Here is a 26,235-nt window from a genome sequence, read left to right as displayed (position 1 = left end):
TCACTAAGGCATGAAAAGTTAACTTCAGCTTTACTATGAATCACTGCCATTTCTGAACTTGCTTGGAATGCCTGTCTGTGCCTTGACCTCACCCACGCCTGGTTTCCCTGACCAGATAGCAGCCCTCTCTGAAACTTTAGTGACGTCTCATAACTCTTGGCCTTCCCTGGCCAGAAAGGACCTCTCTGAAGCTCTAATGGCACCTTATGAATTCTGATGCTAGAATCCAATTTACTCCCTAAGTGCTTGACCATTAACCTACTGCCTGCCTCTGTGTTATGCTTGTCAAAATCCTGATATCTGTGAGTTTTGCAGACATCCCCCTTTTTTGTAACTTTCTGTGCTATAAAGCTGCGCCTCAGAGCTGTGGGCTGTCTTCTGTTCCCACGGTTTTTGGGAGAGACAGCCCTGGCTGGTCAGAATTACAGGATTGCTTTAATTTGATGTCAATTGGAGTTGGTGGCCTTTCTTTGCATCGTGGTTTAACAGTGGGGTTGTGGGGAGGGAGTGAAGCGAGGATGTGGAGGGTGGGTGGGTGCAGAGGCTTGGGACTTGTACTGGGCAGAACGCACATGCGCGGGGCAGAGTCTCAGAGGATGAGGATGTAGTGGGTCTGTGTTGGCCCTGGGGGTGGTAGTGGTGTGTGTGCACAGGTGAGTGTGGGAGAGAGCTGTGATGGTGGGTGCAGCTGAGGTCGATGGTGGGTGCACTTGAGGTCTGCCGTGCAGTGAGACGACTACCCTCTGCTTTACCATGGACCTGGGGTGGAGCTCAGGGCGGAGGACAGTGGGTGATACAGGCCTTGATGGGATCCCCAGATGCTAGAGACCCAAAACTGAGGGTCCCAAAGGCTTCCCTGGTCCCCCTTTCTCGAATCTCCGTCAGAACCAGAGTCTTCCCTCAGAGTTCCCAGATGGATGAGTGTCTCTCCCTGTGAGGACCCTGGCAGGGCTCCCCAGTGCCATCATGATAAAGCCACCTTCCTCAGACTGTACTGGAGCCCTGCCCACCTCCACCTCAACATGCCTTGCTCTCTGTAGGGTCATTGAAGCAACTGATGCCTGGTAGAGTGGGCAGTGGTCTGGTCCATCCCTGCCAGGTCTCCGTCTTTCTGTGGCCTGGGGACTTTGGTCCATGCAATGTCATCCTACTTGTCTGAGGGTGGCCTCTGCACTGACCCTGAGGGAGGAACTTGGAGATGCAGAAATGTAAAGGTATAGTGAGTCTCAAAAGAGAAGCGTCCATGAGCCACTGGCCAAACAATCCCTCCTGAGCCACCAACTCAGGTCCTCAGCCCCTGCCCTGTCTGCAAAGATGGACTCGAGGGCAATGCCCAAGGGCCAGAGAAACAGCCCTGATCCCCTCTAGTACAGTCCCTAACTACTGTCCCTGTGTAAATATGGACACCCCAGACCAAGGTGTTGCTGTTTCCCCCTGGAGATGGCCCATGCTCCCCCTTGAACGTGAATTCTTAATTTCAGAAGCTTCTCACCCTCAAGATGGCCTGCATTCAGTCTTGAATGTGTGTCTGCTGTCATTAATAAATCAGTGCCTCTGACTGGTCCTCCACCCAGCAGCTTCAGGACCTGACTCCTTTCCCCAACCTCGAGAGTCATCCTGGGGGGAACTCCTTCCCTTGTCTTCAAATGACTAGAGCATCCGTTGGATCATGGCCTGTGAGAGACCTTATGCTGTAGGACATGACTATGCTGCACTCTGATTTCAGACCCAGAGAAACCATGAGATTTGAAATATGTTTAAGATCCATAGAGTCTTGTGGCATTTGTTTGGCAGAGTAGATAATAAGGTGGTCATAGAGCAAGCACTGATGATTTTGAGCTTTTTCCACATGCAGAGAAATGCTTGGGACACTCCCAGGAGTCTTCTTAGTTTTTCAGATGTGTCCAAGTTCTCCTGTCATTGGAAGTTGTCCCTGGTGGCCCCAGGAGAATCCTTTACTCTTGACTCAAGATCCAAGACCACAGTAGTTAAGTGTGTCTGTGAAAGGAGTCTAGTGCATGGGTCCCAGACATGTTGAAGGCCTGGGCTAGCTCTGGTTTTATTATGGGGAGTGGGAGTGGGGAGAAGATGGGAGGGTCCTGAACCCAAAGGGGGGAGTTGGGGGGCCACAGATGGTTCACTCCTAATCTTATCCTCTCTGAGAATCCAGAAGTTATAGCGCTGAGGACCTGAGACTGGCCACTCTGAAGATTACAGCCTGATTCCTCCTCATGATCAGGTCACTCCCCTCCCCTCAGTCCTGACCCACACATCATCCATGGGCTGTGGTCTTCAGAGTGTGGCCACCCCAGAAATCAGACCTGCAGAATGCCAGAGCCCTCCAGAGGGTGACCTCCTCCATTTCCATGGACACCAGTCTCCCTTATATCCTGCCCCCAAGGAGTCCATGTGGCCCAGTGTCCATCCCTCTGCAACCTTGGAGTCCTTGGGTTCTTCATTAGGTGAAATCCCCAGAGTCAGTGTGGCCAGGAGAACTGTCTTATCCCACATTGCTTCTCTCTGCAGAGGAAATGGGATGGCGGGTGGTGTTGGTGGTCAGAGCTGTGGGTGACTTATGTCTGGATTCTGGTAACTATTGGGGAGCTGGTGGCATATCAGTCACCAATTCCTTCCTCAAATCCATGCTTCTTGAGTCCACACTGGCCCTCCTGCACTAGAACTTTCTTCTCTAGACGCTTCACAGAGACTGGCTAATGGCATATGCTGGTGAGAGGGCAATGGTAGGGCATGGCATGCCACCAAACTAAGAGCAGAGTTGGGACTGTCACTGAGTGAGTGACAGTGCCCAGTGTGCAGAGAGGCCAATGCTGGGCACCAGTGTATGCAAAAGAACTTGATGGCAGATGAGGAGGAGATGGAGGAGAGCTCAAAGCTCCCCATCTGGCCAGTCGTGGAGGGATTTAAATGACCCAGTGGATGGGGAAATAGGCTGGTTGTAACCTGGAGTGTGGGTGGCAGAGCGCACGTCTAGTGGCTGGTCCAGGTGCCACCTGTGGGTATGCTACAACTGAGGGATTTGCAGTCTCTCTCATCAGGTCTGGGCTCTGGCTGTTGGTGGCCCCCCAGCTTTTAATCCAGGGCTGTGAGGCCCTGCTCCTGGGAGACCTTGGTCCTCTTGTGCCATCAAGGTATCTTTAGGCCATCCTAGGTGCTGCGCCTCCACCCTGAGGAAGCCTGAACAGTGAGACTCTGAGCAGGCACGGACTTTGGCACTTTATGTCTCCGTATCAGGACCTCTGGGGACTGAGGACAGAGATGAGACAGCTCCTCTAATCCTCCAGCTGCTGCCCACTCCTTCCTTGGAAGCCCTGTCTAAAGGCTCTTGTCCACCTCTGGCCTTGTCCTGTTTCTCCCCCCAGGAGCCTTCTCTGAGTCTCCACACCTGCCCGACCTCCCTTCTCCCTCATGGCCCCTGGTGGCTCTCACTCCTTTCTGTCCTGTCCCATCTGCAGGGAGCCTCAGAGGAGCTCCTTTTCCCTCTTGGTGATGGAGCTGCCACCACTCCCCAGTGACGACCCTAGGAGTCCCTGGGGTCTCTCTCACCCACCACACTCCTCTACACGAGTCTTGCGAATGTCCCTTCCTGAAGGTGACTCAGTTCCTCTGCCAACATCCCTGTGGCCTCAACTCCTGGTCGGTTGTATTCACTTCCTCTTCTTCTCAGCTTCACGCTGATCTCCTCCTCAGCCCCGTCTCCCCGTCTCTCCCACATGGGTCTTTCATATCGTCCCTTTGGGGTTCTTTAAGAAGGGCCCCATCCCTCCCTTGCTCTCACCCTATGCAAGTCTTTAGCCTGACACTTGAGCCCTGCTCAGCCTAGTTCCCTCCTCTTCCTTCAGTGTCACCGTGCCTGGGTACCTCTGGGGTCATTAGTAAGTTCTCTGCCTTGCATGATCCATTTGTGAACACTGTCATGTGCAGCCTGGCCCTGGAGGGGACAAACACTTAACAGCCCCTCTCCTTTATCTGCCTGTTGCCACCTCAGCCATCCAGTCCTCACTGTCCATTTCCAGGACAAGTCTCTGCCCAATATTTGATGCTGGATGAAGATGTTTTTATCTAGTTTCCACAGCAAGGGTCGTGCTGGATACATCCTCGCAATAAGTGCTTTTGAGATTTGGAAAAATGATGCTACTGTTTACAGAAACTTCTCATCTCAGGTCTTTGTTCTGACCACAGCATTTTCCTGTCCGCCTTTCTGTCTTTAGTGACAGTTTCGGTGCCCCCTGTTTTGTCCTGCCAGATGGTGAGTATACAGGGATCAGGTATTTGGTGGCTCTCAGGGTGACTAGGTAAGTTTTACTGTTAGAACAAGCTCAGAGAAACTTCTGGCTCAGTGAGATCTCCCGGGAAGCAAAGCAGACCAGCTAGAGAACCTAGTGGTTTCTGGGAAGCAGGATGAGCCTGCTCCATGTCCTGGGGAGACATTGTCTCATCCCCAGGGTTCTCCCTGCAGGCACAGCCTGAGAACGTGGGTAGAGAAATCAGTGCCTCAGGTTTTGGGGGTGCCACCAAGATGAGCCCAACACAGAGACTCCCGGGGGACCACCCTCCCCAGCAGGTTGCCCCCCCTTCTTTAAGGTGTGGGCAAGCTCAAAGGTCTTCCTTTCCCAGGAAGGACTCAAGACTGTCACCATGATCAACGTTTTAGCACCTAAATCTAGAGCATTTAGCTTTTCCCAGAGGAGAACATAGTAAGGGGGAACCCACACTCTGACCCACAGCTCTGATTTCTCTGCTCTTTCTTTGAGGAAGTTCAGAGGTGGTGATGGGAAGGCAGTGACACTGGAGGAAAGTCAGTCCTTTTTGGCACAAATCCATTGTCCTAACCTTTAACAGAAACCAGCTTTGGTTACTTTCCCCAACTCTTCCCTGGGCCTCTGGGGACATGAGCTCCAGGAAGGTGGCGTTCTAGTGTCATCTTTGCTCAGGTGGGAGATGGGCTGATGGATGCTGTTGAGGAGAAAATGATCGGGGGGTGTACTGACAAGGTCTAATGGAGGTTTGAGGTGCGCTAATATTTGTTCTAGAAAGTCCTCCCGTTGCCAAGTGAGAAAGACCTGGAAAATGTCATGCAGAAGTCATGAGGTCATCGCACGTTACTAAGGAGTTGGTGGAGACCATGAATTCCCAGCCTCCCTTGAGAGGTCAGTCATGTGCCGTACACTTCTTCAAAACCAGGAGGACACGAGGAAAGCTGGATAATTACCAAGAAAGAGAAAATAGAAGACACAGACCACATGCCATGAGGCTCCAGATGACAGAGAGAAGAAATGCCCAGACTGTGAAGACATAAGTGCGCCAGGATGACCAGGGCTGCTGGGTCTGGGGAGCAGAACCAGCTCTGATGGTGTCATAGACTGTACCTGTAGGAGGGCTGACACAGAGCACAGCCAACACTCAGGAAAGGGGAAGTCATCTGGTCTCTCCTGGATCCACTGAAACTGTTGAATTAGCATAAACTGCACCAGCAAAGTCTGGTGAGAAAGCACCTTTTAAAGAATCCTGATGGAAGACGGTCCTAAGGAAGAGTGACCCCACTTCTTGGTATTATGATGATCAATCTCTGGAATAGATGGCCCCTCACCCACGAGTCCTTGTCACTCAGTTGTCCCCATCTGTGCCCATGGCCCATCTCCCTGGGATCCTTCTCTCTTCAGGTTTGGGATTTTCAATCTTAGGCCCAATGGGGTTTCCTGGAGACTCAGTGTTCCTAAAAGAGCAGGGACAAGAGGAGAGTCCACGATGGACCAGGAAGGGGATGGCAGTTTTCCAGATCCAGGTCTGCTTGTTCCCAGATCCTTCCAGAAAGACAAGCCAGAACTTCCCGCCCACTCCCCTGGTCTGAGCTGGGTCCCCTCCCGTGGGCCCTGACTCCTCTTCAGACCTGGGTGGGTTTTAAGCCCATGCCCCACCAACACTGCTCAGCATCGTGGACAGCACCTCCCATGGCCTGGGACCCCCCAGGTCCCTGTCTTGGGAGGACAGTTTCATTGTGTGCTGAGTCACCTCCATGTGCCTCCCAGACAGACAGGGTCAGGGTCAGGTTGGAAGGAGAAGGTGGACCACAGGTCAGAAAGAGCAGGGCGCTGGCAGCCATTTCCAGGTCCTTGCTCTGTACCTGGGAAAGTGACATCGAGCACCATGCACGCTGTGTTCTGGGGCCAGGTGAGTGGAGGAACTGTCCAGCTGGATGTCTCATAGGAGAGGGGCCAGGGCTCCAGGACCCTGAGAGCAACGGGGACCCCAGGGAGAGTTCAGGTTTGGGACACTGAGTGCCTGGTTCCTGGGGACAGACGTAGGAGAGGGACCCCAGACTCCACCTTCTGTGCTGACTCTGGCTGTAGACTGAGGGGGCCAGCATCCATGGCTGCACCCCCCACCCTGAGCAGGAACTTGCATCTCATCCCAGACCTGCTTTCCCCCGGCACCACCGCCTTCAGTGACTTTCGAAGTATGAAGAAAAGGGTGGGTCTCCGCCACCCCATGGCAGGGCCAGGAGACCAAGCTCACGTGTGAAAAGGCTGGGGTCAGAGATGGGAAGTCCTTGTTCCCCTGCAGTCAGGTGCCTGTCCCACGACACCTTGATCATCCCGTGATCAACTCAGGAGCTCTGCTGAAGTCCTCTCAGGTGTCACACATTGAGCTTGGGGAAGCCTGGAGGGGTGCTGCAGAGCAGGGACCTCAGCACCCAGTGCTCTGAGGAGAGATGCTGGTGGGAATGCCAGGGGACTGTCCTCTGCCACCTGAACGTTCCCTTGGTAACACTGTACTGTACTTACTCCACCCTGAGGCTCTGTTGCATTCTAGATTTGTTGTCCCCCCATAAATCTGTGGCTTTACTGGTCTGCCTCTGTGTTACCTACAGTGGGCACAGCCACCCCAGGGTTCTCAGGTTACAAATGTGAATGGGGGTCATGGGATGTTGGGGGACAGCAATCCCTTCCATGACAATATCTGGTATCATGCAGACCGGCTCCTAGTTGCTTTGTATCTCTATGTCATGTGCTGTGACTAAAATGTGTCCCCTAAAGTCCACAAGGGGAAATGTGGTCCCAAAGCCACAGAAGGAGGGACCTTTGGGAGTTGAGTAGGATTAGATGAGTTCATGGGGGTGGGGACCCCTGATGGCATTCGTGGCTTTGTCAGAAGAGACCTGGGCCAGCGTGCTTGCCCCACCCCACCCTGTGGTGCCTCTGCCATGTTATGACACAGCAGGGAGCCTCCCCAGGGGAGAAGATGGGGCTCCATGCTCTTCATCTGGAGCCTCCAGAGTCATGAGGCAAATGAACTTCTGCTCTTTATAAATCACCAGACTCAGCTGCTTCTTTATAGTATCAGAGAACAGCCTGACTCTGTAGTGTCTGCCTGGTTCTCTCTGCCCCCTCCCCTCTATCGCTCTCTCTCTCTCTCCCTCTCTCTCTCTCTCTCTCTCTCTCTCTCTCTCTCTCTCTCTCTCACACACACACACACACACACACACACTCACACACACATACACCCACACAAACCTACCTAGGCACTGGGCATTCTGAGTACTGAGATGGGCCTCATCCTGCCCTCTTTCCTGGGAGGATGGGGCACCTGTGAATAGGACCTAGTGGTCAGGTCAGAGGTCCTAGGTCACTGTCTTGGTAAAAGTGAAATATCAGGGATGACATTTTCCCTGGTTGTTTGCATGTTGCTGCCCATTTCAGTCTCGGCCACTTGGGTCCACCTGGGCCACCAACCCTTGGCCCAACACTCAGTGATCCCTGCTCCCAGTGGCTGTCCCCAGGACCCTCCCTCTGGCCTGGAAGTTAGGAGCTATTGCGTCACACCAGTGAGATGACCAACAGATCATAATGACCTGTGACCCATCCCTGTAATAGCCCAGGGTTCCTGACCCTCCCAGCCCTGTGGCTGCTTCTCCTTCCACCTGGTCCTGGGTCCACTTTAGCCTGGAGCATGTGGAGCAAAGGATTCTGGGAATGCAGTTCTGGCCTGGCCAGGCTGACCGAGTGGAGACCTCCAGAGGCGTCTTCACACAGGGCTCCTCGTGGCCAGCTAAGAGCAGCCCTCTCAGATCAGTGAGCAAGAAGAGCAGTCCAGCTGCAGTCCAACCTTCTCCCTCAGCTGTGCCCCGTGGCCTGCTGTTCCAGGCAGGTACTGCTGCCCATCAACCCTAGGACTCATTGGATTGTACCTCCCCTGCTGTGAGTGGGTGGGGCCCCGGCTGGGCACTGTGTCTGGTGGTTGGCCCTGGGCTCTCTCAGGCAGCTGCACTGAGATGGTGGCCTCTGTCACGGTGGGGCATGTGACATCTTGGTGCTCCTCCACGTGGGTCTCTGTCCAGCAGAGGGCCTAGGATGCCCAGGTGCCCAGAGATCCATGGGGTGGGGTGGAGGCTGCCTGACCTCCTCAGTCTCAGAACTTCTCAGCCTCCATGTTCTATGGGCCAGAGAAGCCATGGGCTCCATTCACCCCAAGAGGAGGGGCTGTGGGAATGGGAGTAACCCTCTAGTGACCCGAGGAACCCCTTGTTCTCTGGGTGGTGTCTGGGTTGTGTCTGGAGACTGTTTCTCACAGCTGATCACCCACCTGCACACCAGCTGCCCTGTCCCCCTGCCAAGGACAATCACCCCTCTCAGGGGTGTAGGGAGGGTGAAATGGGGACAGAGCCAGCAGCCCGGTGTGGTCCATAGGGCATTCCTGAGGGTGGACAGGACAGAAGCAGAGATCTGTCCCCCTCCTGAGTGTCCCCTTCCAGATGGACCTGGGCGCTCCCTGGCACACCTGACATGCTGACCCCCTGACTACAGACTCTTGGTAGGCTCCTCCACAGAGCTGTGTGCATCTCCGGGGTCAGAACCCACTCTCATAGCATCATGGACAGCACCCCAAGGCCTCCCATCCCCAAGCCACAGCCAGTCCTGAGCAGAGGCAGCGCCCACTCTGAGCAGCGCCCTTTTCCCTTCTGGGCAGAGTGGGAGTGGACAAAGACAGAGCACAGACTCACTCCTGGCTGAGGACTTCAGCAGAGGGGGCTTCAGAAGTGTTGGGAATTCAGCCAGGAATGGCCTTTGTCTCAGCATCCCCTGGGTAACCCATGTCCCTCAGGTCTGCCCGACATCCCCACCATGTCCCTCTGCCTGTTTCCCCTGAGAGTTCACCTTCCTCTCCAGAAGAGCAAGATCCCCCTCACCCCTACCTGGGCCTGCCCATCTCAGCCACCTGCCCTGTAGCACTGGCATAGTCTGGAGACTTGTGTGTTCCCAACCAGACGTTGCTGTCCCTCAAGGAAACCACTGAATCTGTTCTCTTCACCCCTTAGCTGCAGACCTCAGGGCCCAGTGTGAATGGACACCACCTGGCTGTGGCATGAATGCAGCTTCTCCTTGTCCCCTGGAAAGACTTGAAAGTTCTTCCCTCCCCATCTGACGGGACTTCTCCTCCCCCATCCCAGTCAGCCCTGGTGGACAACGTTTGAGGAGGTGGCTCCCCCAGACAAGAGGCAAGAGAGGGGAACCACTCTCTTTCTGAGTCCTTGGGCTGTCGGGGAGATGCCATTAACTGGGGGCTTGTGAACAGCAGAGATTGCTCCTCGCAGTTCTGGAGGCTGGAAGCCCACACCCCAGGGGCTGGCAGATCCCATGTCTGGGGAGGCCAGTGTCCTCCTCGACCCTGCCTCCTCCTTGTGTCCTTCTGTGGTGGAAGGGCAAAGGAGCTTCCTTGGGTCCCTTCTGTAAGGACACTAATCTCATTCCTCAGGGCTCTGCCCCCAGGACCAATCACTTCCCAAAGTCCCCACCTCCTGTGACCCTCCCCTTAGCAGTTAGGATTTCAACATGTGAATTTTGGAGGGACACAGCATTCAGCACACAGCACTCACCACTCTGACCTGGGTGTCTTCTTCTGAAATTGGGGAAGTGGAACAAGAGGGCTTCTCCAGCTCTCTCAGAAGTTCCTCTCTTACATGCAGATTCTCTGTGGCTTCCCCAGGTCTCTCCTTCCCATTCTTCTGTTTTTCTTTGGAAATTGGAGACTATGGAAAACAGAGGGTCCTGACCAGCCCTTCTGCCCAATGGGCTCTGCAGTTGCTCCTGCTGGGAAGGTGTCTGGGCAGCGGGGGGCCTAGGAGGGCTGCAGGTGGGACTGCAGCTGGCAATGCAGGGGGTGGGATTGGGCCTATGTGTGGAACCCCACCCCGCCCCCCAGCCATCGCAGGGGACGACCCCACCCCAGGTTTGGGAGCTGGTTCTGGGGATACCATGGAATGGACAGATCCATGGGGCTGAGTGGACAAACACAGCCAAACTTTCTGTTTGCACAGAGTCTCAGAGGAAGCCATGGTGTTGGAGGGGGTGAGCTCAGATGGAGAACTGCAGAGGAAGGCCAGGGCTGCCCGAGGGGAGCAGGGGTGGCCATGGGGAGCAGGACAACGGTGGCCCTGGGTGCTCTGGTGGCCTGTCCTGGAGGACACTCATTTGGCCCTAATACATGGAGTTTTTTTTTTTTTTTAGCTGTCGATGGACACACAATATCTTAATTTATTTTCATGTGGTGCTGAGGATCACACCCAGTGCCTCACACATGCGAGGCAAGCACTTTACCACTGGGCTACAGCCCCAGCCCCACGTGGAAATGTCATTTACCCACATGACACATCTTTCCACCTCCCCCAGAAAAAAGTTTCAAGGAAAACCCACACAAGTCACAGGGCTCCATCTCCCAGGACCCCCACGACCTGCCCCAGCTGCAAATCACAATACTCAGGCGCATGCTGCTGCTCACATGAAATCCTGGCCTCCCCCAAGTGATCCGTCCACACTTGCATTTCGTGCTCTATTCCTTCTCTTCCCTGGAACTCCTGGTGGTAGATCCAACAAGCTCTGGAGGCCCCAGGTCCACATGCTCTGGAGTAACCGGGCAGCAGAGAGCATGGTGGTGAAGGAGTCCATCCTGGTGGCTGGTGATTGAGGGAGACGTTTTGCACCTTTTAAAATCTGCCTCTTCTCTTCAAACTGTCTTCCTGGCCAGTCCCTCCTCATAAGGTCTAAGCCTGGGTTCTCTGTCCCTCAGGTCACCTGCTAGCCGGGTCCCTCTGCGTCCTTGGTGTTTTACGATAGAGAACTCAGCCCTGTGTCTCCTCTGTCCCCAGCCTCCCACTGACAGGTCTGTGTGTCTCCCTGCCCCAGAGTCTCCACAGAACCTGACTGTAACTGTCCCAAGGAGCTAGCCCAGGTAGGGAGGTGCCTCTCTGAGGCTGGGGGGGGGCAGGGCCTCTTCAGCTCAGGGCAGGGCTGGGTCCCTTCAGCCTAGTGACAGAACCCCTTACTGGAGAACCCATTGACCCCTCCCCACCAAAGCCTCAAGTTTGCCTGGATGTCCTATGCCCTCCCCCCCCCCAGGCTCCCTGGGATTCCAGTGCCTGCTCCTCATCCCCACAGGGACAGGGTGATACTCTCACAGCAAAATTGGGCTCCGAAGCCCCCTCCCAGCCTCCTCCTGGACCCACCTCGAGCCTTCTCTTCTTATTCCCCAACAGCTTTGATCTAAGTGTTTGTGGGAGGAGGCACAGTCCAGGGAACACGCAGAACACGCACAGCAGTCTGTCCCCAGAGCCTAGGTCACTCCCAGAAGTATGCAATGTCTATGTAAGCTGAGCCTTGAATTGTCCACCTGAGGACTGAGAGGTCAGTAGCACTCAGGGTCCTTGTTTCTGGTGGTGTTTCACGGCACTGATGGACCCTGTTCTGTGAATGGCTTCCACCAACTGACCGTCCTGGCTCTGAGTCCATTCAGCCCACAGGAGTGAGCAGTGGATGGTCCTACCTGAGCCTCCGTCCACAGCTGGGTGTGCACTCAGTGAGCTCAGCTCCTGAATGCAGAGGCACCTGGGTCCCATGCTCTTCTCAGTCTGGGGCATGACCTTAAAGGACGTATTACTCTGAGCAAAGGTTTCCTGTTCCTTGGGAATAACCTGCAGATGGAGCTACCAAGGCTCTTGTCACTGTCCCTGTGTCTGGATGAACAGCCCCTCCCACAGCTCCAGACACTCTGAATTCCCACCAGCATTGTCCACGTGTCCTGAATTCTCCACACTCTCACCAACACTGGGGTTTTCCTTTGTGCAAACTGTGCTCTGCTGTGGGTGTGAAGGGGACACTCACTGCAGCTTTGACTGTCATGAAGGTCCCCATGGAGGGAGATGGGAACATTTTCCTGTACGTGTGGTCATTTGTAGTTCCCTTCAGAGGGGGTGTTTTCAAATCCCGGGATTCTTCTTTAGCCTGGGTGTGTGGGCCCTTAGTCACTGGAGCCCTAGGAGGGTTTTCCACACACTGGACAGTGACCCGCCCACCCGCAACCCTGTGACTGGCCACTCTGTGCTCCAGTTCTGTGTGATGTCTGTTCATTTTCTTGATGGTGTCGATGGATTAGCAAAAGACTTCATTGTGACAATGAGAAACTCATGCTCTCCCTGTCCAGCTGCTGGGCAGTCAGGGCCTCAGGGGAGGCTGGGCCGATGGACCTCGACACTTGAGGATGGAGGAGCCATGTCCATGGCCTCAGGTGAGAAGAGGGACTCGGCTTGTGGATTAGCAGGTGACTCTGGCCTCGTCCACTTTTCGGCAGAGAGGTCAGGGCCCATGGCCCAGGTGGTCCTGGTGGCCATAGGGGAGGTGGCTGTCAAGATCCTGCTCCTTGGCCTCTGCCTCATCTTGCTCAGGTCAGCGCTGCCCAGGGGTGGAGAGGTGGTGTGGGCAGGGCAGGCTTCTGGCACTGAATCCCAGAGTCCAGCAAAGGGGACTCAAAGTGGCCAAGAGCACTGGTGCCTGGCAGGGGCTAGTGGTTGCTGAGGACAAACGCTGTCTGTCCCCAGTTCTGGCCCAATGTGAGGGGAAGTGGGTCTCTCAAGGAGGTCTTTAGGCCAGGCCTTATCTGTCTCCCTCAGTCACCTCCAGCCCCTGACAGGGCACAGGACAGGGGACCACTGCCCACTGTACCCAAGCTGCCCCCCTGAAGGCCCTGGTCTCTTCCCTCAGAGTGAGGTCCTGCAGGAAGAGGGCTGAAAGATCAGCTACGGGTGTGGAACATATAAATGCTGTCACCAGTTAGTCTCAGCTCAGTAAAGAAGATCTCAGCATCCCACATGCCCAGGGACCCCTCCTCCATCATGTCCCCAGGCCAGCTCCCCATGGGCACAGTTGAGCTGCCTGTCCCCATCCTGAAGGCCACCCTTCCTGCTGGGGTCTTGTGGGTCCCTGGCTCAGGGACCCTTTCTACAGCAGAGCCAGCTTGGTCCCCACCTGGACCTCACTGTACCTCCCTGGTCCCCTCAGTCACCACCTGGCGTTTCTTTCCTCCTAAGCCTGGCCTCCCTGATGTCTGTCTACTCTGACCCTGGTCTCCCTGCTCACTGGATCTGCCTCAGCTCCTGCCATCTGTCCCCAGCACCAGCCTCCAGCATGAGTCCACTTCCTCCACCGCTTGCCCAGCTGCGTGTCCCCTCCATGGACGGTGACAGGGGAACAGGGGAGCCTGTTGGAGAAGGCCTCCCAGGGCCATGCTGTGGACTCTCCCCCAGAGACGTCCTCCCTCCTCTGCAGACCCCCACACCCTCATGGCCAGGCTGCTGGGGTCCGAGACTTGGCAGGCGCAGACCCTGCTCCTGACACGGAGCTCCACCCCCTCCTGCCTCTGCACGTCTTGGTCCTCCTTCAGGTCCAGGCATGTGTGTGTGTGTGTGTGTGTGTGTGTGTGTATGTGTGTGTGTGTTTGTGTTTGGGTGTGTGTGTGTATATCACCTCTTCACATACAAATACCCGCTGGTGGACCCACAGGCTGGCTCCCTGCCTTGACTCTTGTGGACAGTGCAGCAATGGACGTGGGCTGTAGGCGTCTCTCTGACAAGCTCATTTCTTGTGGTGGCCATTGACCCCCACAGTGGGCCTGATGGATACTGGGCGGTTCCTTCTCTCAGGGTGGGGGCTGTGCTCTTCCATAGGGCCGCTCTGCTGATGGACACCCCACAGACACTGGGCATGGGCTTCTTTCCTACATGTCTTGCTGATACTCATTTTTTTAACTGTCCTAGCAGGGGTGTGGGGACATCTACTGTTGTTTTGACTTGCATATTCCTTATGATTAGTGACATGGTGTGTTTTAAGATACATCTGTTGTCCCCATGAATCTTCTTCGATGAAATATCTATTCAGGTCTTTGTCCATTTTTAATAGGTTGTTTCTTGTGGTGAACTTTGTGTTTCTTGTGTATTTTGGATGCCTGATTCAGTTGTATCTATTGAAAACATGCGACCCTCTCCCTTCTCTCCCTGTCTTTAGTCTGTTTACTTTCTTGATTATGCAGAAACTCTTCATGTTCCTGCAATCCATCTATCTTCTTTAGTTTTTTTAACCTGTGCTTTTGGGGTTTCCCAAGAAATGACACCACTGCAAGGCCAAGGTCTTGGAGCTGTCCCTGTGAATCCTCCAGCAGTGTTTACACCTCTGGGTCTCTCATTCAGGGGAGAGGAAACCTTACACATCAGAGGACATCCTAGGGCAACTAAGTGTCCTGTGTGCAGAGCATATCAAGGGGGGATCCTCCAGTCTGGGTACAGCTCAGTGGTGGAGAGCTTGCCCAGTGTGTGGGGCACTGGGTTCATTCCTCAAAGAAGGACCCTCAAAACCAAGCTATCTGCAAACAACATTGGAGATAGAGGGTCCCCACCAGATCAAAAATCCGTCACTCCATAAGGAATAAACACATTGCTGTGTCAAACACTGGGGAAAGGATTTAGAGACATTTTTTCAAGGATGTACAAATGGTGGCTAATCACATGACCACACACCAGCAGGACTTGTCACCAGGGAAGTGCAACCCCAAGCCTGCACGTCACCCTTCACATTGCACCTGTTAAATGTGTGCCGTAAAGACACCAGGAGACAACTTTATACCCATCATGAGGTTCCTATTTTAAAATGGGCAATGCCAGTGAGGAGGAGGATGCGGGGGCTGGAGGCTTGTGCTCTGTGCTGAGAAGGAGAAAGGGGACGGCCGCTGTGGAGGGCAATGCCATGGTTCTTCAAAAGACCAGGAACAGCTGATCTGGTCACCAGAGGTTCCACTGTGACCATCCCCCAGGGAACCCACACAGACCTGGGAGGCAACGCGTCCACCCCAGGGTCACTGTGGCAGCATTCACTGTAGCTAAGGGGAAGTGGCCACCTGTCCCTCAGCAGCTGCTGGGAACAACCCAGCCTGCCCTAACCTGCAGGGGAGGAGGACCCAGCAGGAGCCTCAGCAGGGTGCCCCCTGAGCACAGGAGGCCAGGCACAGGGGACAGCACCATCTCCACTGAGGGGGCCCTGGAGAAGGAGAGTTCACATGGGATTGGGGTCTCCATGGCGGGGCCCCAGGAAGAGGCCTCCACTGGGCACAGAGAATCTAGGGCCAGTCAGTGAGGAGAAGCTGCTCAGCAGCCTTGGCCTGTGGGGCTGGAGACTGCAGCCAGGGGTGGTACGTGGCCTGCTCCAGGGGAATACAGCGACCAGAGGGGGAGGACCGTGGACTGCAGTCGACCAAGTTCTGCTGTGCGTCCCCAGGAACAGGGCCTGAACCCCACATTCTCCTGCTCCAACAGAGCCCCAATGAGAGGACAGTGAATCAGTAGAAGAGCCCAGTGGGTGGGGGAGGGGACAGGTGGAGGACAGAGGTAGGGGACACAGCACTGGGACTCAATGGAGCCAGTCACCTTCCCTGCCCAGATGAAGGTGTCCCAGTGACCCTGCTCTCGGACACAACTGTAACGCACTCAGGAAACCTTCACAAAGGAACAAGGAGGGTTAACATGATAGAGGTTTGGGGACACCCTGGTGGCCCCAAATGCTGAAGAGGACCTGCAGCCACCAGAGCTTCCCAAGACTGCCAGCGGGACAAGGACTGGTACCGCCCCGTGGGGAAGAGTTGGGAGATGTCATCTAAATGGGAACCTACACTCTTGCCAGGGATTCAGCCAACCTCTCCCAAATCTTTACCAAGTGACATGGGGACTCTCCTCCACACAATAAGTGGCTTGTCCTTGTGTTTCTATATTTAGAGCAGCTTTCTGTCACTGTCACCAGGCCTGACAACAACCCCACCGTCACCTGGTGAATGTGTGAGAGGTGTCCAAAGAAGCCATGTGTGCGGGTCCGTCATGAAAGGAGCTCCTGGGGACACAGCCAACCCGCGATGACCCTGGAATATGTGGAGCCAGGAGAGTGGAGCAGACCTGAGCCCCTGCTGGGGGAGGGGAACCCGCGAGCTGAGCACTGCATCTTGTCCTCGTGGGCCACTAGGGCTGTCTGGAAACCTGACATCCCTGAGGGCCACTTCAGTGAGAGGCAGACTAATGTGGAAATGCCAATATGTGTCACAGGAAGTCCCCAAATGGCCCCAGTGCTTGCCCAGCAGTTAGCACTCTTGGGAGAGAGGCCCCTCAACTTTGTTTGAGGACACTGCCCCCTATGTGTGCCTCCTAAGGACACCGTGTTGCCCCTGTTCTAGAGGGTCACTGACCTGGTGTCTGCACTGGACACTGGGAACAGCTCTGTGCCCTATTGTACCCCACCCTCATGCTACCAAGGCAGGTGGCCAACTCCCCAGCACCTGCAGCTCTGGGGCAGGCAGCTGAGCCCTGAGCTCCTGCGTGGGCCGCCCCAGGTGGGGACCAGGTGGCAGCCTCTTGTGGCCTCACCAGCAGTGCAGGGAGCGCCTGGTGGTTGGCACAGAGTGTCTGGCTGGCTGTGTCCCTCTGCCTTTCTTGTGCTCAGACGAGGCCCTACAGAGTCCCTCCTGCAGGACTGACCACTCCACGGAATGAGACGAGTATGGCCCCAGGTCCAGGCAGGAGTTGGCCAGCTCCTGGTGTGAACAGTACACACAGAAAAGCCCTAAGGGTATGAGGACTCAGAACCCCGCCAGTGTTACACGCTTCCAGTGTCCCTAAGGCCCTGCTCCCAATTCAGTGTTTCAGGGAAGCACCCAAGACGGGGGCAGAGCCTTGTCTCCTCTCTCCTCTGCCCCTCTCTGGCAGGCCTCTGGGTCTCTGGCTGTGGGGTGTCCCTCCTCAGCACAGAGCAGATGGACTGCAGTGGTGAGCGGGTCTGAGGTTCCTCTTCTGAGAACCGCCCAGGTCTCACCCCTCCCCAGCTTCCATGGGTCCCACAGCTTCCCCTCCGCAGGCTCTCTCTGCTCTGCTCAGTCCCAGGAGCCCAGGACCCTCTGCCTCCCGATGCTGTGGCTGCTGCTGCTGCTGTCCCTGCTGTGGGCAGTGGAGGGGACCTGTGCAGAGGGGCCGAGGAGGGTGCTCCCTAATGACCCTTGGCTTCTTCTGGGGCGCTCCCATAAGTATCCAAAACACAGCGTGGATGTGCCCGAGTCTGTGACGGTGCAGGAGGGTCTGTGTGTCCTGGTGCCCTGCACCTTCTCCTACCACGGCTCAGAGACTGGCAACATCGCTGTTTCCTGGTTCCGTGAAGGGACCAATACAAACCATGGCTCTGCATGGCCACCACCAACTCTACTCAGAAAGTGAGTAACGAGACCCAGGGCCGGTTTCATTTCCTCAGGGACCCAGGAACCAATATCTGCTCCCTGAGCATCAGAGACACCAAGAGCAGTGACAATGGCTCCTACTTCTTCAGGTTGGAGAAAGGAGAGTTTAAGTGGAATTACTGTGACAACAAGGTCTCAGTGCATGTGACAGGTAAGACTCCAGCTCCAGGAAGCCTCAGGGAGGTCACAGGAGAGGGCTGGGTGGGACCCTGCCCTGGGGGAGCTGGGGTCAAGCATTAGGGGCTCAGGGAGCAGCTGGTCAGAGCCTGAGCTTCTTACAGGGCCCCACCTCCCACCCTCCCTACTGACCCTGCCTGTCCCCCTCTGCTCACCAGCCCTGACCCATACCCCTGACATCCTCATCCGTGGGACCCTGGAGTCTTGCCACCCCAGCAACCTGACCTGCTCTGTGCCCTGGGCCTGTGAGCAGGGGACACCGCCCACCTTCTCCTGGGTAGGGCCCTCTGTGTCCTCCCTGGGTCCCAACATCATCCACTCCTCGGTGCTCACCCTCACCCCGCGGCCCCAGGACCATGGCACCAAACTCACCTGTCAGGTGAAGTTCCCTGCAGCTGGCGTGACCACAGAGAGAACCATCCAGTTCAATGTCACCTGTGAGTAATGGGCCAGGACACCTGGGTCCTTGGGGCTGTGAGTGTCAGGGATGGAGGCTTGGGCCCCAGAGCTAGGAACACTTTGTGGCCATGTCCTGGGGGCCTGGTTTGAATCAGGGACCTTGGAGGGCACAGACCTGTCTCTCTGTGTGTCTGTGGTTACGGGGTGGGTGGGGGGAGTGCTGCCTCATCTTCAATCCAACTAAAAGGAGCAACAATCCTGTCGAGGGTGCTGCAGAGAACCCTGCGGTCAGTGTATCCCCAGTGGTGACCCAGGCAGGAGGGGCCTCCCTGGAGCTGTTAGAGTCTGAGCAAACCAGGCTCAAAGACACCCGTGTCCCATCAGAGTGACGTCCCACAGGAGGAAGGCAGCCAGGGCAGTAGAGGGCATGAGTGACACCCACCCCACCCTCCAGGCATCCTCCTTGGTAAGTGCCCTGGGCACCCTGGGATCCAGCCTGTCCCCATGGCATGTCCCCAGGTGGCCATGGTGGTGCCCACTCAGCATGCCCAGAACTGAGCTGGTCGCTGTCCCTTGTTTTAGAGTTTAGGTCTCAGTGTTGAGACATGGCAAGGCCAGTCTGCAGGAGACGATGGCCTTGTGTGAAGACAGTGTGTGACTCCCAGTTCCTGAAGGAACAGGCAGGCCACGCCACGCAAGGCCACTCGTGGAGCAGGAGGGCTGGTCAGGGGACAGGGTGAGAAGACTGGGCAGGAGCCCATGCTGAGGGGCTGGGCGAGACTGGGCGGGCAGTGGGTAGGACTGGCTGCTCTGTGTCAGCAGAGCTTGGGATTGGGGTGTCTCTGTTTGCCTGGTGCTTTGCCCTAGGTTATTAGGGTATGTGATGGTCTTCCAGAGAGGAAGGGCTCCAGGAGGACGTGGTTGGTCTGGGGTCTGGGTACCTGGTCTGCAGGGAAAGGTGCATAGTAGGCGTGTCCTCTGCTGTCCCTAGGGATGGGCTCTGGGAGAGGCAGTGTCTGGGGTGAGCAAGGCCCTGATGTCAGAACCTCAGAAGTGCATGGCTAATACATCCCTACACCCTTCACTCGCTGGGTTCCCCATCTCTGATGGCACTCCTGTCCCCACAGCCCAACAGAGACCTGGCCCCTCTCCACCCCAGTCCCCCATCCTTCTCCCTCTGCCCACCTGCACCAAGGTACTCCTGTTCCTCTGAATTCAGCCTAAGGCAGCCCTCCCCCTCAGCACAGCTCCCTCCCACTCCTTCCTGCCTCACACTCATCCCCAACCCATCAGCAGGACCTGCGCCAACTGTCCTTGTCCCCATCCAAGTTTGAAAAGCACTGCTTCTCCTCATTGCAGAAGAGGAGCCCCTGGGCAGCCTGCCCTGGCATTTGGGGCTGGAAAGGCAGGGTCACGGTCAGCGGAGTGGACCTAGAGCCCAGAACTGGGCCTGTAGCAGAGAAGGGCTGCATCTCCGAACCCTCCAGGCAACTCGGCCCCACTCCATAGCTGCCCAGGCTCCTGTGGGCACAGCTGTCCCACATCTGGTGGCAGCCTCATTCCCTGGGCTTCCCCACCTGAGCTCCACAACAAGACCTCTGTGGTCACCTGTGCCCTGTCCTCTGAAGTCGCCATGGGCAATCACCTGCCTATTCAGCAATCTGCACTGGTCCCCTCTGACACTGACCCACAGGGCTCCCTCTGCACTGCCCCTTCCTGTGCACCCAGTGCTGGGCACAGAGGCCCAGGACCCCAGTGGCGTTTGGGATGGAGGGTGCGTGAAGGGAAGCCCCTCCTCTCTGAGTCAGTTCCCGTGTCTGTGAGACGGCAGAACAGGGGTCTGCATCCAGGTCTGTGAATGCAGAGCAGGACTGGGAGCAGCAGGGGACTCCTGTGTTGTGAGGCATCAGGCCACCTGGGGAGGAGGAAGGAGGGGCAGGAGGGTCCTGTCAGGGTGGACCCCGCCCAGCCCCTCCAGCTTCCCCACCCTGCCCTGTGTGACCCTCTCTCCTCTCCACACAGGAGTGTTGGCAGGAGCCCCTGCTGCCTGGCCCTGCTGACCCCTGCAGCTCCTCAGGAGCTGGCCCTGGCTTGGGGCAGGAGCAGGAGCTGCACTACTCCACCCTCAGCTTTCACCGGGCCTCTCGCAACGTCCACGGGGCAAGTCCTGCAGAGAATACCTCCACCCAGTACTCAGAGATCAGGGCACAGGGAGGGACCAGCAGGTACCTGTCTCAGCAGAGGACGCCTGCGGTGGAGCCACACTGAGTGACCACGCCCTCCAGTCCTGATGCCCCAGGCTCTGGCCAACCCTGCATTCCTGTGGCCTAGTCAGAGACCCAAGGGGACAGCAAGGAGGGCTTCTTTGTGGAGCATGTCCCTAGGGTGGAGTCACACTCACCTGTTCCCTTCTAGTCCTGCCCCTCTGCCCTTTTATGGATAGAACTTTTTAAGAACAGAGTCCCCCAATTAAAGATGACTTCCAAATATTCTCTCTCTCTCTCTCTCTCTCTCTCTCTCTCTCTCTCTCTCTCTCTCTCATAAGGCTATTGTGAATTTCTCTTGTTCTCTCCTTTGGGTGAGTATGAGGCCCAGGACTGGGAAGCCGTCCTGAGGCTTGTGTTAAGGTAAATTGTGTTTTATTTTGTGTCCCTGCAAATTCACAGGAGCCATCTTAGTTCAGCTGCCCGAGCTGTTCAGAGGCGCAATCCTGCACTTTGTGGGACCAAGAGGCTGATTACTGACACCTCATAGAGAATGGGTCCTTAAGCAGCCATGAGTGCATTTCCTGCTGTAATTACATCATCTGAGACTTTGCCACCAGAGACCTGGATCACATCTGTGCTCCCTCCTGATGAACAGTGTGACACAGGCCAGTCACTCTGCCCCTCCGTGTACCAGATTCCAGGTCTGCATTATTGTAACAGTGACTGTGAGGTCGGCAGAGGTGAGCATAGCATGCACCTGCAGGAGCCCATGACTGTGCATCCTGGTCCTTCCTGCTGACCTTAGTCCAGAGGCCCATTGAGCACAGACACTGAATCAGCAGCTCAGGCTCCCTCTGCCCACACCCTGCAGGGGGCGCTCTCCCCCTGACCTGCACCATTGCCCTCCACTCCCGGCCTCCTTCTCTCCATCCCTCTTCTCTCCTACTCAGCCTTCCCAGCTCCTTTATGTCCTGCCACAGGCAAACTGCAGGCTAGCAGTGAGAGAACTTTCTAGAACTCAGAGCTGACCACAGGTAGGCTAAAACCTCCGTGCCCTCAGAATGAGCTCAAAGGCAGATGCTGGGTAGAGTGGTGAAGTAGAGCTCATGACTGTCCTTCTAGAAAGCCTAAATATAATAATGAAAGCTAGTTCAGGACGTAACTGCCCAACATGCACCAAGCAGCACCAAACCATGGCAGGGACAGCATTATGCCAGAAATTCATGAGGACCAGTAAATAATGGTGGACTCTGGCCGTGAGTGAAAAGCACCTGTGGCCTGGACGCCACTCCCAGGTCCTCAGCAGGGTAGCTGAGTCAGGCTCCTGTCCAGGCTGGTGGCAGGCGTGACCAGCTTGACTTCACTGCCGAGACACTGGGAGGTGGCTGTGAGGCTTCTGGTCATGAGAAGTTGGCATCTTCCCATGTCCCCTGCTCCTCCCGCCTCAGCACAACTAGGAACTTGTAAATGGTGCAAGAGACAGAGGGACTCTGAGAAGTGGGCGAGGCCAGCTGGTCGGGACCCTGGACTGGTGAGACACATGGAGGTAGAGCCCCTTCTGCCCCTTCAGCTGCCACCACCCAACAGTGGCAGGTCCCTCAGGACCCTGGCCCCACCCCCGGCCAGCAGCAGAAGGCAGCCACATGGGCTCCTGGTAGAAGAGGATCCCTCTGATGTCCTCAGGCAGGACCAACATTTCCTGGAAGGGGAGCTAATCAGAGCTGAATCAGTGGTCACAGGTGGTCCCCTCCCCATCAGGCCTGAGCCATGGCCACTGGTATTTCTGACCCTCAGTATTCTTCTTGGTCAAAGTCATGAGGCTGGTGTGAAGCAAGAAGGTAAAGGGGCAGCTCAGGGCCAGCAGAGGGCCTTATCAAGCACAGCCCCTTCCCTGTGACCTAGCCAGGGTGGCAGGCTGACCTTGCCCTCAGGAGAACATTGCCCGAGGGGGACTGGCAGCTGCAGGGCAACCTACCTCTGATTTCTGGTCCCCTGAGACTCCACCAGTGCCTCTAAAGCAGGCCTGGCCATCCCCTCCTGGGCCACACTGGGCTCCTCAGGCTCTGGGCTCAGCCCTCTGCAGAGCTGGGGCAGCTGAGCTGGATCCTGATCCTGTTTCAGCACCATGGTCAATGGCAGCCCCTCTGCAAGAATGTCCCTGGGCCACAGTCTTCTGGTGGATGGGCATCCCTGAGCAGAGCCTTGGCCACACACCAGTGCAGAGGTGGGATTACAGAGGAGCCTGGTGACACGCTGTCTGTGAGCTGGTCAAGGATGTCCAGGACCCTGTGGGGTGTGTGTCCAGGCTGGGGTTTCTTGTCCCCGGGGGTGTGAACTAGGGATCCAGGCTGTCCTGAGGTGAGGGTTGGTTAGCCAGGGACATCTCCAGTGACCAGGTGGGAGTGGCCGTGCTGTCTTGGGACAGCATTGGTAAGGAGCATGAGTCACTCACAGTGGCATTTACAGCATCACCAGACCCTGGGAGAATAAGGTTGGCTCTGGTGAGCAGCCTGCTCCCGGAAGCCCACACCTGCAGGGCTTCCCCCCTCTTCCTCTTCATCTGAATTTATTCCCCTCTTTCCCTTCAGAGGTTTCCCTCTGTCTTCTCACAATTCTGTCTGGAGAGTCCATCTTGCACACCTGGGTTTCTTCACTACTCCATCCAAGGACGATTTTCCCCAAAGAGGGACACCACCATGACTGTCATACAGAGAAAATTTACACATTAGATATTTTACTTCACTCATTAGTAATGAGAGAACCAGAAAGGAGAGAAAGAAACACAAGTGTTTTGATTGGAATTTGTGGATGAACTACGAAACCAGCTCACTGTGTGGGCAACAAGGGCCTCCAGGAGACAGAAGGTAGGTGCATATGTGGCAGGAATGGTTTGCCCTTCTCCATCTCTCCCTTAGGACATTGTCACACAGCACAAAGGCACAGCAGGTTGGAATCATATCACTGCAGACAAGATGTTCTAAGAGCACAGAGTCGTCCCTTTGAGAAGCAATCTCATTTTGCATTTCTGTATTTCCTTACCATTTGTAAAGTAACTAGTGAGCACCTCACATATGCCACACATTTTTTAAGAAGGATTCAGCAGTAAGCAGAAGATAAACAAAATCATCATTAGGTACACAACTTAATAGTGAGAAAGTCAGGTAAATAATAACTAAGTGTATTGCATGTTTTTCCAGTTGGTGACAAGAAGTTTGGAGTGAAACAAAATAGGATTATTTTTATGGGGAATGAGGGATGGAATGGACTCTTCAATATGTCACCCAAGGACATCATCCCTGAGAAACTAATATTTGCAAATGCACACACATAAAATGGCAATCATACAAATGCACACACAATTCACACAAACACATACACAGACCACAGATATACACTCACAGACACAAAGAAAATCCATCTGCACATACAGATAGTGACCATATCACATGCACCCGCACGCACAAATTCAAACACACATTCACACATAAAAACAGGCACATCTCAAAATTCACACATATGCTGCATGCAGACACACATGCACTAAGAGATGAGATGCATACACACCTCAGACACATCACAGCTCAAACACACAAAAATCCACATGCACACTTCAGACATGTGCACAAAGACCATGGACACACATGCAGACACACATGCAGGACACATATACACTCCAGATGCTGATGTGCATACCACATATGCACACACACACACCTACCTCAGACACAAACAGAGGCCACAGATACCAACACAAACACACCACAATGCACAAACCCTGGCCATGGACACAGGCAAGACCCGATCATGCTACAACACACACAGCAGAGCAGCAGCCACCCTGGGTCTTGAGGGCTCTTTCACTCTGCCCTGGGAAACTGGAGCTCTGGCCCAGTGTCCTGGTAGAAGAGACATGACAGTGTCACAGTGCCTCTGGCCACTGTCTGCCATCTGGATGACTTAGTTCCCAGGGCCCAGCTGCCCTGCTCACTGACGTCACCATTCTCCTCCTGTTGCTTAGATCCAGGAACCCCATGGCCTTGCAACCCTGGTGCTGGCCCAACCTAGAGCACCAGTTGCATACATGCTCAAAGTGAACAGTGCAGGATGGACAGGGCCAGGCAGCTTTCTGAGGAATGCAGGAAAGGACCAGCCAGGCCAGGTGAGAGGGGAACTGGTCCCCCTATAGGTGTGGGGAGTAGAGAGGCAGGGAGGCTAAGAGGGGGGTCCTGGGTCCCAGGCCAGCAGGGAGCCCAGGAGCACTGGGAAGTGGATCTGTTTCTGGAGCCCCTGCCCCTGTGAAGGTGTGGTGGACTCACAGGTTGTTCTGAGAGCCCCTCAGCATGTCTGGAAAATTCTTCTCATCTCCTCGTCCACCACAGCCCCAGAGGAACAACCCTTTGGAGAGTGTCCCTTCTCCTGCCAGGTCTCCAAGCTCCTGGAGGAGCCCAATGTGGTGATGAAGGGGCTGAACAGGAGGGAACCAGAGTGTCCCCCATGGGACAGCTGTGAGGGCTGTTGGCTGCAGAGTTCACCTGGTGGCTCAGTCACCACCCATGTCCCCAGAGAGCAGGAGGAGGATGAAGATGAGGAGGTGGTGATGAAGGGAAGAAGTTGAGACTTGGGTTTCCCATGACCCCAGAGCAGACAGGATAAGAACATGACTGAGGCTGAAGGGACAAGGGGTGGAGTGGGACAGCAGACAACCCGTGATGCCCTGTGGGTGCCTGTCCCAAAGTGAGACCTTGTAGGGTAAAAGATGGGCTGAGATGAAACCCATTACCTGCCCTACCCATGGGATAGGCACAGGGCTAGGGACTGGTGACCTAGAACAGGACTATCTTAGGAAGATAAAAGTGGAACCTAATGAAGTCTCGGCCTGGCAGGCTGGGGGTGACCACATAAACCGATCCTCAAGGGGAAGAGCTTTCCACCCTTCAGGACAGTGACTTGGTCATTAGCATACACTGGCTGCCTTGTGACTGGTGACCCACTGGCTGTCTTCTGCAGGTCCAGGTGACTGAGGGGGACATGCTGAAAAGGGACCATTGATCAGTAAATGGATGGGCTCTGAGAGAATTGACCAGGAGTCTGCGCTCTTGGGGTCTGACCATCAGGAGCTGGTCATGCATACCCGACAGGCTGCCAGGGCGGTGGTGAGGGTCTTGAATGCGGGGCTTGGACGGCCGGTGGCTGCCTGGCTGGCTACAGTGGCCCATCAGAGACCAGCCCGGCCTCCTGCAGCCCAGTTTATGGATCCTCACTCAGATCCCACTGCCACTCCAGGGGGCCAGTCACCATTCTTCTACAGTGCAGGGCACGAGATGGAGGGCTTCACTGCAGCCCTGGGCCACCCTGGACCTCACAGGGACCACCCATCCTGCAGCCAAGCAGGGGCCCCAAACGCTTACTCCACTTCCAGGCAGTGGGACAGAAGGCTCCAGTGCCACATGGAGCAGCCACCAGAGACAATCAGGAGCTGAGCCTGCAAACCCCTCCTCTCTGTGTGGCCAGTGGGTGGAGCCAACCTGTGGTGTGGGCGGAGTCATGGAGTTTGGTGTTCTCTTCTCAGCCAGGCCCTCCTTGACCACACTCAGGAAACCACACCCCACCTCCAACCCATCCCTCAATTCCCTTGATTGACCCCATTTCACTGTAGGCTCAACCTACACCCCTGAGGCAGGGGCATCCAGCTGCCCAGAGAGGCCATGCACCTTCCCGAGGCAGCACAAGCTTCTCCCCCAGGCCTGAGAACGCCCCACTCCCCAGTGTCACCTCACACCAGGGCCCCACGACCAGGGGTCCTACCACACCTTTCCTGTGACCTCCCTGGAGCGGAGGTGATGGTGGA

General features: G+C 55.7%; 1 pseudogene; it reads left to right on the top strand.

The window, feature by feature from the left end:
* The window catches only part of LOC143385924 (sialic acid-binding Ig-like lectin 12), a 28,002-nt pseudogene extending 3,000 nt beyond the window's left edge, over positions 1–25,002 (top strand).
* Positions 25,003–26,235: the final 1,233 nt, after the last annotated feature.

This window comes from Callospermophilus lateralis (assembly GCF_048772815.1).
Source record: "Callospermophilus lateralis isolate mCalLat2 chromosome 11 unlocalized genomic scaffold, mCalLat2.hap1 SUPER_11_unloc_1, whole genome shotgun sequence".
NCBI classification, from domain to species: domain Eukaryota; kingdom Metazoa; phylum Chordata; class Mammalia; order Rodentia; family Sciuridae; genus Callospermophilus; species Callospermophilus lateralis.
Note: the sequence above shows the minus strand (reverse complement) of the source record. Positions and strands in the feature narration are given on the sequence as shown.